Here is a 13,112-nt window from a genome sequence, read left to right as displayed (position 1 = left end):
CATTTAACAATTACATTTGTAAAATATTAAGGCATTTTTGTCTTTGGTTGCTTATAATAGTGTCAACTTACAACTTATCAACATAAACAGGGCAGTGGGCTAAGCGCTAGTCAAAGCTGCCCGCCATTAACACAGTGTTTAGTGATTTGTGAATGACCAGCAGAGTATAACCACAGAGAGAGAGAGAGGCAGAGAGAGAGAGAGAGAGGCAGAGAGAGAGAGAGACACAGAGACAGAGAGAGAGAGAGAGAGGCAGAGAGAGAGAGAGGCAGAGAGAGAGAGAGCGAGAGAGAGAGAGAGAGAGAGGCAGAGAGAGAGGCAGAGAGAGAGGCAGAGAGCGAGAGAGAGGCAGAGAGCGAGAGAGAGGCAGAGAGAGAGAGCGAGAAAGAGAGAGAGAGAGAGGCAGAGAGAGAGGCAGAGAGAGAGGCAGAGAGCGAGAGAGAGGCAGAGAGAGAGAGCGAGAGAGAGATGAAATGGACATACTGTAAGAGTATGATTACTAGCAGCAGCCATGTTTCCCTGCTTCCCCCATGCTGTTAGTATAGATGTAGTGTTGTAGTGTGGGCGGGTGGTTGATTGAAGAGAAGATCTGAAATCCATAGACCATACATAGACGGACCTAAAGACATACTGAATGTAGTATCTTCTTGTATTTGATGATGATGATGATGATGGATTGTATTTGGTACTCTATTTCTGTGAGGATTGCTCTCCACTCCACCAGCAGACTGAGCCCTTTGTATTACAGATCGCCCACCTCTCAGGGTAGTTTTACAGAGAATCTCCTTAAGACCAGCCCAAGCCCCAGCCCAACCTGAAACAGGGTCCTGTTCATCAGGCACCAAACGGAACAAAACAGATTCAAACAGGGAGTAACTCTACCTGGATTTGTCCAATGAAAAAAAAAAAAAAAAAGCTAATTTAAATTTCCTGTTGAAAAACATTTTAAAACGTTTTCCGTGGTGTGACCTAATGAACACGAGCCAAAATCAAATGAGTGGGCGGAGGGCGAGGACGGGTGCTAGAGACACTCGGACAGCACTACATGCCGGGATATGTCGGGGTAGACCATAGGGGTGCAGCAGCAGTCATCGTTCCTGTGGCTGAGCTGGATCTTCAGCTTCTCCACCTGAGGGTTCAAGAAACCCAGAAAAACACGGGATGAATATATCTGTTTTTTTTATTATGTGTTTTGAATGTGTGTGTGTGTGAGTGTGTGTGAGTGAGTTGTGTGTGTGTGTGTGTGTGTGTGTGGTGTGTGTGTGTGTGTGTGTGGTGTGTGAGTGTGTGTGTGTGAGTGTGTGAGTGTGTGGTGTGAGTTGTGAGGTGTGTGTGTGTGTGGTGTGTGTGTGTGGTGTGTGAGTGTGTGGTGTGTGAGTGTGAGTGTGTGTGTGTGTGTGTGTGTGTGTGTGGTGTGAGTTGTGAGTTGTGAGTGTGTGTGTGTGTGTGTGGTGTGTGTGTGTGTGTGTGGTGTGTGTGGTGTGGGTGTGTGTGTGTGTGTGGTGTGTGGTGTGTGGTGTGTGTGTGTGTGTGAGTGTGTGTATCAGCTTACCTGGTTAAATAAAGGCAAATAGACGTGTTATTATGTGCATGTTGAATGTTTTTCTGTGGTAAAAATACCTCGTAGTTGTGCAGGTACTCCTGGATGAGGTAGCGTTCTCGTTTAATCCTGGCCTTCACCTCGGAGGGAACGTCAGGAATCATCCACGCCACAAAGAACTTCACCATAAACGCGACGTGCTGAAAGAGGCGAGAGGAGGAAACCAATCAGGAAGGGAAGAAACGGGAACGGAAAATGTCAGTTTTATCACCAGTGGTGCTGGGGGGGCCAAGCTGGGGCCAGTTGTACTGTTAGAGGGGCCAGTTGTACTGTTAGAGGGGCCGGTAGTACTGTCAGAGGGGCCGGTAGTACTGTCACAGAGGGGCCGGTAGTACTGTCACAGAGGGGCCGGTTGTACTGTCAGAGGGGCCGGTAGTACTGTCACAGAGGGGCCGGTAGTACTGTCACAGAGGGGCCGGTAGTACTGTCACAGAGGGGCCGGTTGTACTGTCAGAGGGGCCGGTTGTACTGTCAGAGGGGCCGGTTGTACTGTCAGAGGGGCCGGTTGTACGGTTAGAGGGGCCGGTTGTACTGTCAGAGGGGCCGGTTGTACTGTCAGAGGGGCCGGTTGTACTGTCAGAGGGGCCGGTTGTACTGTCAGAGGGGCCGGTAGTACTGTCAGAGGGGCCGGTAGTACTGTCAGAGGGGCCGGTAGTACTGTCAGAGGGGCCGGTAGTACTGTCACAGAGGGGCCGGTAGTACTGTCACAGAGGGGCCGGTAGTACTGTCACAGAGGGGCCGGTTGTACTGTCAGAGAGGGGCCGGTTGTACTGTCAGAGAGGGGCCGGTTGTACTGTCAGAGAGGGGCCGGTAGTACTGTCACAGAGGGGCCGGTAGTACTGTCACAGAGGGGCCGGTTGTACTGTCAGAGAGGGGCCGGTTGTACTGTCAGAGGGGCCGGTTGTACTGTCAGAGGGGCCGGTTGTACTGTCAGAGGGGCCGGTTGATTAAATATAGTATGACACCTGTACTGCACTGTAGATTAAATATAGTATCACACCTGTACTGCACTGTAGGTTAAATATAGTATGACACCTGTACTGCACTGTGGATTAAATATAGTAGCACACCTGTACTGCACTGTAGATTAAATATAGTATCACACCTGTACTGCACTGTAGATTAAATATAGTATGACACCTGTACTGCACTGTAGATTAAATATAGTATCACACCTGTACTGCACTGTAGATTAAATATAGTATGACACCTGTACTGCACTGTAGATTAAATATAGTATCACACCTGTACTGCACTGTAGATTAAATATAGTATGACACCTGTACTGCACTGTAGATTAAATATAGTATCACACCTGTACTGCACTGTGGATTAAATATAGTAGCACACCTGTACTGCACTGTAGATTAAATATAGTATGACACCTGTACTGCACTGTAGGTTAAAGCTGGTCATGATCGGGGATAGATGTCAATGCTGAAGGAATTTAAGTTTACCAATGAAGTGACTAACTACAGAAAAAAAAAACGAGACAAATCTGGTTGAAATGACTGGTGGTTCTATAGAAATAGAATGTGTAGATCGGGCCTTCCCATTCAAGAGTTCACCAGCCAAATTCCCAGGGTTAGATGTTCCAAGTTCTTTTCTATGGGTTATATTTCTATGGCTGGTTGCAGTAGGGAAGCTAGAGGTGTCCGTTCCTACCTCCATGATAATGATGAAGGCCAGTTTGGCAGCCAGGATGTGCCAGAACTGCATGGTGTGAGAGTACTCCTTCTCATGGCCCGATGGGTAGCGGTAGTCACGGTACCTGTAGAACACAGGAAGTAGAAGAGGAGTGGTTACAGACTCTGGGTAGCGGTAGTCATGTGACGGTAACTATACATGACAGACAGACAGACAGACAGACAGACAGACAGACAGACAGACAGACCTACCTGCAGGTGGTGATGACAGAGCTGTTGAACCATTCAGGGCTCTCTCCGTCTTCAGGCCGGTTCTCCTCAGAGAACCCAGAGATGTTGAACACTGACAGGCTGTTGCTGATGTAGCCCTTCATAGAGAGATCTTTGCTGTAGGCGTACATGTACACCAGCCGGGGAATCATGTCTGATGTGAAGGCTACGATGAATGCCTGTGTAAAGGGGGGGAGGGGGGATGAGAAAACAGGGAAATGATTTGTTTATAGATGGACATAGGAGTTGTGACCATGGGAGTTGGGAAGACAGCACCAACAGATCTGGGACCAAGCTAGAACTCCTTGATTAAGTGCAAACTTCCAGTAACTTTACCAGAATTCCCAGGTTTACAATTCCAGGAATAAGAGGGAAATCCCTAACACTCCTCTCCTCTCCTCTCCTCTCCTCTCCAACAGCCATACTCACGTTGGTGACGACCGACAGGACGGCCACCCCGTTAAGTATTTCCTGCCAGGCACCGATGCTGTGGGCCTTAGATGCTACGGGCCGGCGGAACTGGGTGGTGAACTTCCAGGCATCCACTCTAACTTCTATAATGTTGTTCAACAGCGCCAGCAGAGGGGCCAGAGGGAAGGAGGCCACGAACAGAGTGATGAAACCAAACTGGATCACTGTGGAGGAGAGGAGTGGAGAGGGGTGGAGAGGGGACAGGAAAGTAAAGAGGGGTGGTGAGGGATGGAGAGGAGAAGGGGATAGGAAAGTGGAGAGGAGAGGGGACGGGAAAGTGGAGAGGGGTGGTGAGGGATGGAGAGGAGAAGGGGATAGGAAAGTGGAGAGGAGAGGGGACGGGAAAGTGGAGAGGGGTGGTGAGGGATGGAGAGAAGGGGATAGGAAAGTGGAGAGGAGAGGGGACGGGAAAGTGGAGAGGGGTGGTGAGGGATGGAGAGGAGAAGGGGATAGGAAAGTGGAGAGGAGAGGGGACGGGAAAGTCGAGAGGGGTGGTGAGGGATGGAGAGGAGAAGGGGATAGGAAAGTGGAGAGGAGAGGGGACGGGAAAGTGGAGAGGGGTGGTGAGGGATGGAGAGGAGAAGGGGATAGGAAAGTGGAGAGGAGAGGGGACGGGAAAGTGGAGAGGGGTGGTGAGGGATGGAGAGGAGAAGGGGATAGGAAAGTGGAGAGGAGAGGGGACAGGAAAGTAAAGAGGGGTGGTGAGGGATGGAGAGGAGAAGGGGATAGGAAAGTGGAGAGGAGAGGGGACGGGAAAGTGGAGAGAAGAAGAGAGAGATTATGATGGTAAATTAGAGGGAAATAGCGCCCTCTGCAGGAAGTAATGCAATGGGTATGTATATGAACGTCTTTGTGGACGGACTACGTAACATAAATGGGTATCGAGCATCTGACCAAATTAAGATGTTATTTCTGGGTTAACAGAGAGATTATATTTCTATAGAGAGATTTGTCATCGCATCTTCTATCCTCACCTCTTTTCTTAAAACACATTGGAAGGAAAATATCGGTGGTTCCTCCCTTTAGACCTCTTCAAATATGTTTTTAGAAAAGAGAGAGAGAGAGAGAGAGAGAGAGAGAGAGAGAGAGAGAGAGAGAGAGAGAGGACGATTCCTTGAGAAAGCGCCTCTATGTATTGGTCTGTCCCTGGCTGAAGAACTCACCCATCTCCAGGTACTCATAGAAGAGTCCCAGATGTCCAAAGTTCTGCAGGTCGTGGTCCTGCTCCCAGCGGCTGTAGCGGCTCTCTGGGTGGCTGCGGGCTTTACGGCTCCCCCACCGGTTCATTACCCACCTGGAGGTACAGTTCCCACACAAACGGGTCAGAGGTTATGCACTTCACATTTGTGTCTAAATTGTCGAGGAAGTTAAAAGGCCTTTGGCCAGAATCCAAAGTTAAAAATCATGCGAAATTCAAGTTTTAACACAAATCTTTCATTGACATCAATGCATGATTTAAGCTAAAGACAGAGGTAAGTTATTTTCATTCATTTAAGTCATTTTTTGAAATTAGGATTTTGGCCCCAAGAGAACACGTTTACTGACCTTAGGTATAGTGACAATGTCAGAATGAACAACTTACGGGACCAGAGCCTCCTGGACGTTACCCCACACCTGTTTCCCAGACATCACTATGACCAGCTGGGTGGTCAGCTCAATCAGACAGCCACCTGGGTCACACTGGCCAGAGAAACACAAGGTCAAGTTTTCATCTTATTAACGTCGTTTTAGTAAATGAGACATTTTCTTTCTTCTGGTTATAACCAGGACATCTGACCAGATAACATACAAAAGAGGAAGTATGTTTTTTTTTTGTTTTTTTTAAATGCCGTTTTAATCTCGTCATTACTGGTTGTAACCGAGAGCAGTTTGTTGTCGTCTGGTTACAGGACATCAGCCCTTCTGGACTGTGATGAAATTGTGATGTCAGTAGGGAAGTAGGCTGGTAGGTCATGGATCAGTCTTATATGCTGATGTTCTGTCGTGTCAGTAGTACCTCCTCGTTCCTCAGCTTGCTCCAGCCGAACATGTAGATGTAGTCTCCGGGATGGCCGACGAACTTCCCCTTGAAGAAGGCCACGTAGAAACAGGAAGAGTAGTAGTTGACGAACTGGAACAGAAACATCTTCACCGTCAACTTGTTCTCGTACTCCAGGTGCGTCTTGGGAATCTCTGAGGGGGGAGAAAAAGCAACAGTCACAACAAGGAGAGTCTACAATAAGGAAATTATTATTTATCTATGTTTTGTAATGGGTCTGCATTGATTCACTTCAGAAAATGCTGCAAATACTACTTTTTTTCTCTCGACGTAACTCATGATGTCACGGTTTAGGTTGCAAACTGGTTGTAAAAAAATGACATTTTGTTATTGTCTCTTTAGCAACCGGAAACAAGTCTTTATCTAGTTATAATCTGACCAAAACAATCCCACTGTTATCTGTCTTTCTATCTTACCCATGTCAGTGATCCAGCTGGCCACTCTCTATCTTACCCATGTCAGTGATCCGGCTGGCCACTCTCTATCTTACCCATGTCAGTGATCCGGCTGGCCACTCTCTATCTTACCCATGTCAGTGATCCGGCTGGCCACTCTCTATCTTACCCATGTCAGTGATCCAGCTGGCCACTCGCTATCTTACCCCCATGTCAGTGATCCAGCTGGCCACTCTCTATCTTACCCATGTCAGTGATCCAGCTGGCCCACTCTCTATCTTACCCATGTCAGTGATCCAGATGGCCACTCTCTATCTTACCCATGTCAGTGATCCAGCTGGCCACTCTCTATCTTACCCATGTCAGTGATCCAGCTGGCCACTCTCTATCTTACCCATGTCAGTGATCCGGCTGGCCACTCTCTATCTTACCCATGTCAGTGATCCGGCTGGCCACTCTCTATCTTACCCATGTCAGTGATCCGGCTGGCCACTCTCTATCTTACCCATGTCAGTGATCCGGCTGGCCACTCTCTATCTTACCCATGTCAGTGATCCGGCTGGCCACTCTCTATCTTACCCCCATGTCAGTGATCCAGATGGCCACTCTCTATCTTACCCATGTCAGTGATCCGGCTGGCCACTCTCTATCTTACCCATGTCAGTGATCCGGCTGGCCACTCTCTATCTTACCCATGTCAGTGATCCGGCTGGCCACTCTCTATCTTACCCATGTCAGTGATCCAGATGGCCACTCTCTATCTTACCCATGTCAGTGATCCGGCTGGCCACTCTCTATCTTACCCATGTCAGTGATCCGGCTGGCCACTCTCTATCTTACCCCCATGTCAGTGATCCAGATGGCCACTCTCTATCTTACCCATGTCAGTGATCCGGCTGGCCACTCTCTATCTTACCCATGTCAGTGATCCAGATGGCCACTCTCTATCTTACCCATGTCAGTGATCCAGCTGGCCACTCTCTATCTTACCCATGTCAGTGATCCAGATGGCCACTCTCTATCTTACCCATGTCAGTGATCCAGCTGGCCACTCTCTATCTTACCCATGTCAGTGATCCAGATGGCCACTCTCTATCTTACCCATGTCAGTGATCCAGATGGCCACTCTCTATCTTACCCATGTCAGTGATCCAGCTGGCCACTCTCTATCTTACCAATGTCAGTGATCCAGCTGGCCACTCTCTATCTTACCCATGTCAGTGATCCAGCTGGCCACTCTCTATCTTACCCATGTCAGTGATCCAGATGGCCACTCTCTATCTTACCCATGTCAGTGATCCAGATGGCCACTCTCTATCTTACCCATGTCAGTGATCCAGATGGCCACTCTCTATCTTACCCATGTCAGTGATCCAGATGGCCACTCTCTATCTTACCCATGTCAGTGATCCAGCTGGCCACTCTCTATCTTACCCATGTCAGTGATCCGGCTGGCCACTCTCTATCTTACCCATGTCAGTGATCCGGCTGGCCACTCTCTATCTTACCCATGTCAGTGATCCGGCTGGCCACTCTCTATCTTACCCATGTCAGTGATCCGGCTGGCCACTCTCTATCTTACCCATGTCAGTGATCCAGCTGGCCACTCTCTATCTTACCCATGTCAGTGATCCAGATGGCCACTCTCTATCTTACCCATGTCAGTGATCCAGCTGGCCACTCTCTATCTTACCCATGTCAGTGATCCAGCTGGCCACTCTCTATCTTACCCATGTCAGTGATCCAGCTGGCCACTCTCTATCTTACCAATGTCAGTGATCCAGCTGGCCACTCTCTATCTTACCCATGTCAGTGATCCAGATGGCCACTCTCTATCTTACCCATGTCAGTGATCCAGCTGGCCACTCTCTATCTTACCCATGTCAGTGATCCAGCTGGCCACTCTCTATCTTACCCATGTCAGTGATCCAGCTGGCCACTCTCTATCTTACCCATGTCAGTGATCCAGCTGGCCACTCTCTATCTTACCCATGTCAGTGATCCAGCTGGCCACTCTCTATCTTACCCCATGTCAGTGATCCAGCTGGCCACTCTCTATCTTACCCATGTCAGTGATCCAGCTGGCCACTCTCTATCTTACCCATGTCAGTGATCCAGATGGCCACTCTCTATCTTACCCATGTCAGTGATCCAGATGGCCACTCTCTATCTTACCCATGTCAGTGATCCAGCTGGCCACTCTCTATCTTACCCATGTCAGTGATCCAGCTGGCCACTCTCTATCTTACCCATGTCAGTGATCCGGCTGGCCACTCTCTATCTTACCCATGTCAGTGATCCGGCTGGCCACTCTCTATCTTACCCATGTCAGTGATCCGGCTGGCCACTCTCTATCTTACCCATGTCAGTGATCCGGCTGGCCACTCTATCTTACCCATGTCAGTGATCCAGCTGGCCACTCTCTATCTTACCCATGTCAGTGATCCGGCTGGCCACTCTCTATCTTACCCATGTCAGTGATCCAGCTGGCCACTCTCTATCTTACCCATGTCAGTGATCCGGCTGGCCACTCTCTATCTTACCCATGTCAGTGATCCGGCTGGCCACTCTCTATCTTACCCATGTCAGTGATCTGGCTGGCCACTCTCTATCTTACCCATGTCAGTGATCCAGATGGCCACTCTCTATCTTACCCATGTCAGTGATCCAGCTGGCCACTCTCTATCTTACCCATGTCAGTGATCCAGCTGGCCACTCTCTATCTTACCCATGTCAGTGATCCGGCTGGCCACTCTCTATCTTACCCATGTCAGTGATCCGGCTGGCCACTCTCTATCTTACCCATGTCAGTGATCCGGCTGGCCACTCTCTATCTTACCCATGTCAGTGATCCGGCTGGCCACTCTATCTTACCCATGTCAGTGATCCAGCTGGCCACTCTCTATCTTACCCGTGTCAGTGATCCGGCTGGCCACTCTCTATCTTACCCATGTCAGTGATCCAGCTGGCCACTCTCTATCTTACCCATGTCAGTGATCCGGCTGGCCACTCTCTATCTTACCCATGTCAGTGATCCGGCTGGCCACTCTCTATCTTACCCATGTCAGTGATCCAGCTGGCCACTCTCTATCTTACCCATGTCAGTGATCCGGCTGGCCACTCTCTATCTTACCCATGTCAGTGATCCGGCTGGCCACTCTCTATCTTACCCATGTCAGTGATCTGGCTGGCCACTCTCTATCTTACCCATGTCAGTGATCCAGATGGCCACTCTCTATCTTACCCATGTCAGTGATCCAGCTGGCCACTCTCTATCTTACCCATGTCAGTGATCCAGCTGGCCACTCTCTATCTTACCCATGTCAGTGATCCGGCTGGCCACTCTCTATCTTACCCCCATGTCAGTGATCCAGATGGCCACTCTCTATCTTACCCATGTCAGTGATCCGGCTGGCCACTCTCTATCTTACCCATGTCAGTGATCCAGCTGGCCACTCTCTATCTTACCCCCATGTCAGTGATCCAGATGGCCACTCTCTATCTTACCCATGTCAGTGATCCGGCTGGCCACTCTCTATCTTACCCATGTCAGTGATCCAGCTGGCCACTCTCTATCTTACCCATGTCAGTGATCCAGCTGGCCACTCTCTATCTTACCCCCATGTCAGTGATCCAGATGGCCACTCTCTATCTTACCCATGTCAGTGATCCGGCTGGCCACTCTCTATCTTACCCATGTCAGTGATCCAGCTGGTCACTCTCTATCTTACCCATGTCAGTGATCCAGCTGGCCACTCTCTATCTTACCAATGTCAGTGATCCAGCTGGCCACTCTCTATCTTACCCATGTCAGTGATCCAGATGGCCACTCTCTATCTTACCCATGTCAGTGATCCAGATGGCCACTCTCTCATACATCAGATTGAGGATCATGATGATGACGAAGTTGATGCAGGAAGCGGTGACAGAGGTGGCGAGCTGAGGGGTGATGAGGGAGCCAACCATGTGGATGTTGTTGGTGGGGCTGTCCTTCATGATGCTAGCAAACGCTGCGTACACCGCCAGACGGTACGCTATCACCCCGATGATACACGCTATGATCAGGGAGATCTGAGGGAGAGGAGGGGTGGAGAGAGGAGACAGGAGAAGGGAGGAGAGAGGAGACAGGAGAAAGAGGGAGGAAAGAGGAGAGAGGAGACAGGAGAAGGGAGGAGAGAGGAGACAGGAGAAAGAGGGAGGAAAGAGGAGAGAGGAGACAGGAGAAGGGAGGAGAGAGTAGAAAGAGGGAGGAGAGAGGAGACAGGAGAAGGGAGGAGACAGGAGAAAGAGGGAGGAAAGAGGGGAGAGGAGACAGGAGAAGGGTGGAGAGAGGAGACAGGAGAAAGAGGGAGGAAAGAGGAGAGAGGAGACAGGAGAAGGGAGGAGAGAGGAGACAGGAGAAAGAGGGAGGAAAGAGGAGAGAGGAGATAGGAGAAGGGAGGAGAGAGTAGAAAGAGAGAGGAGACAGGAGAAAGAGGGAGGAGAGGAGGAAAGAGGAGAGAGGAGAAAGAGGGAGGAGAGAGGAGGGGTGGTGAGAGGACAGGAATCTGTCAAGGTTGTGGTCACTTCCTTTTCAATGCAGTCAAATCAGGAAGTCAACTGATATTTACTGAATTGAATTGGAACTGACCCCAACCCTGACTGTATATACAAATACAACAAAAATACTAATAAATGACAAATACATGTTCACACTGACAAATCACCACCAACAACACACTTCAAAACACAAAAGTATGGTGCACACTGATTAAAAATCTAATCTGGACTATGATATTTTTTGCAACACAGATTTGGATCCATATAATATTGGAAAAGTACCGTCTCAATACTATTTCCAAACATGTTCTAGAATGTTCTGATACAATCACAATGGGAAGGAATTGGGAAGACTTGATGATGTTGAGGAGGATAAAGAGAGATGATAGATTATATAGAAATTATAATAGTAAAGATGAGGAGAGGAAGAGATGAAGACAGGAGAGGGAGATAAGGAAGAGGATGATAAGAGGGAGGAAAGAGGAGAGAGGAGACAGGAGGAGAGAGGAGACAGGAGAAGGGAGAGGGAGGAGAGAGAAGAGGGAGGAGTGAGGAGACAGGAGAAGTGAGAGGGAGGAGACAGAAGAAGGGAGGAGAGGAGACAGGAGAGGGAGGAGACAGGAGAATGGAGGAGAGAGGATAAGGGAGAGGAAGGAGAGAGGAGACAGGAGAAGTGAGCGGGAGAGGGAGGAGACAGGAGAAGGGAGGAGACAGGAGAAGGGAGGAGACAGGAGAAGTGAGAGGGAGGAGACAGGAGAATGGAGGAGAGAGGAGCGGGAGAAGGAGGATGGAATAGACAGGAGAAGGGAGAGGGAAGAGCGAGGAGACAGGAGAGGGAGGAGAGAGGTGGGAGGAGAGGGGAGAAGGGAGGAAAAGGGAGGAGAGAGGAGAAGGGAGAGGGGGGAGACAGGAGAAAGGAGAGGGAGGAGACAGGAGAAAGGAGAGGGAGGAGACAGGAGAAGGGAGGAAAGAGACAGGAGAAGGGAGAGGGAGGAGAAAGGAGAAGGGATAGGGAAGAGGGAGGAGACAGGAGAAAGGAGAGGGAGGAGACAGGAGAAAGGAGAGGGAGGAGACAGGAGAAAGGAGAGGGAGGAGACAGGAGAAGGAGTGAGAAGGAGGAGGGAGAATGAAGGAGTTCAGATACAGAGTAGACGATCATGAATAAATGCTCACCCAGAATATGACGGTGGCTCCAGACAGGAATGTACGAGCACACTGAGATGTTACGGGTAAGTATGGCTCCATCTCCTACAACACCGTAACCAAGCAAAACAGGGTACAACAACATGCACAGTCAGTCAAGCATGGTTACAGCTGTTAGTCTCCAGACCATCAGGGGGCAGTACCAACCAACACATAGCAGCTTGTTGTCATCATCTCATACTACTGATCTGGGCCCAGACCAGTCCACGGACCACTGCAGCAGTTTCCTGGTGAAGCCATTAGCCTGGGCCCAGACCAGTCCACGGACCACTGCAGCAGTTTCCTGGTGAAGCCATTAGCCTGGGCCCAGACCAGTCCACAGACCACTGCAGCAGTTTCCTGGTGAAGCCATTAGCCTGGGCCCAGACATCCCCAGACCACTGCAGCAGTTTCCTGGTGAAGCCATTAGCCTGGGCCAGACCAGTCCACAGACCACTGCAGCAGTTTCCTGTGAAGCCATTAGCCTGGGCCCAGACCAGTCCACGACCACTGCAGCAGTTTCCTGGTGAAGCCATTAGCCTGGGCCCAGACCAGTCCACAGACCACTGCAGCAGTTTCCTGGTGAAGCCATTAGCCTGGGCCCAGACCAGTCCACAGACCACTGCAGCAGTTTCCTGGTGAAGCCATTAGCCTGGGCCCAGACCAGTCCACGGACCACTGCAGCAGTTTCCTGGTGAAGCCATTAGCCTGGGCCCAGACCAGTTTGTGCTCATAGTCAACATCTATGGTTCTGGTCATTGTTGGTACCATGACTATAGCAATTGGCTATACAGCAGAAAAACTGATCTGGGACCAGACTCTATAAAACACAAGCACTAAGGTTGTGTTTCTGTTTTAGCATATTGTTAATTCATTACAACAAAAGTTCCATGATGCACCAGGTAAAATGCTGCAGTCAACATCAGATATCTTCCATCCAGACATGAGCAATCAATACAAGCCAGGCCCTG

The 13,112-nt window shown here is 49.7% G+C and overlaps 1 pseudogene; it reads right to left on the bottom strand.

Moving 5' to 3' along the window:
- Window positions 1–371: 371 nt before the first annotated feature.
- The window catches only part of LOC120066514, a 70,040-nt pseudogene continuing 57,299 nt past the window's right edge, over window positions 372–13,112 (bottom strand).

The sequence above is a fragment of the Salvelinus namaycush genome, chromosome 21 (assembly GCF_016432855.1).
Source record: "Salvelinus namaycush isolate Seneca chromosome 21, SaNama_1.0, whole genome shotgun sequence".
Classification (NCBI taxonomy): Eukaryota; Metazoa; Chordata; class Actinopteri; order Salmoniformes; family Salmonidae; genus Salvelinus; species Salvelinus namaycush.
This window is presented reverse-complemented; position numbering and strand designations above follow the sequence as displayed.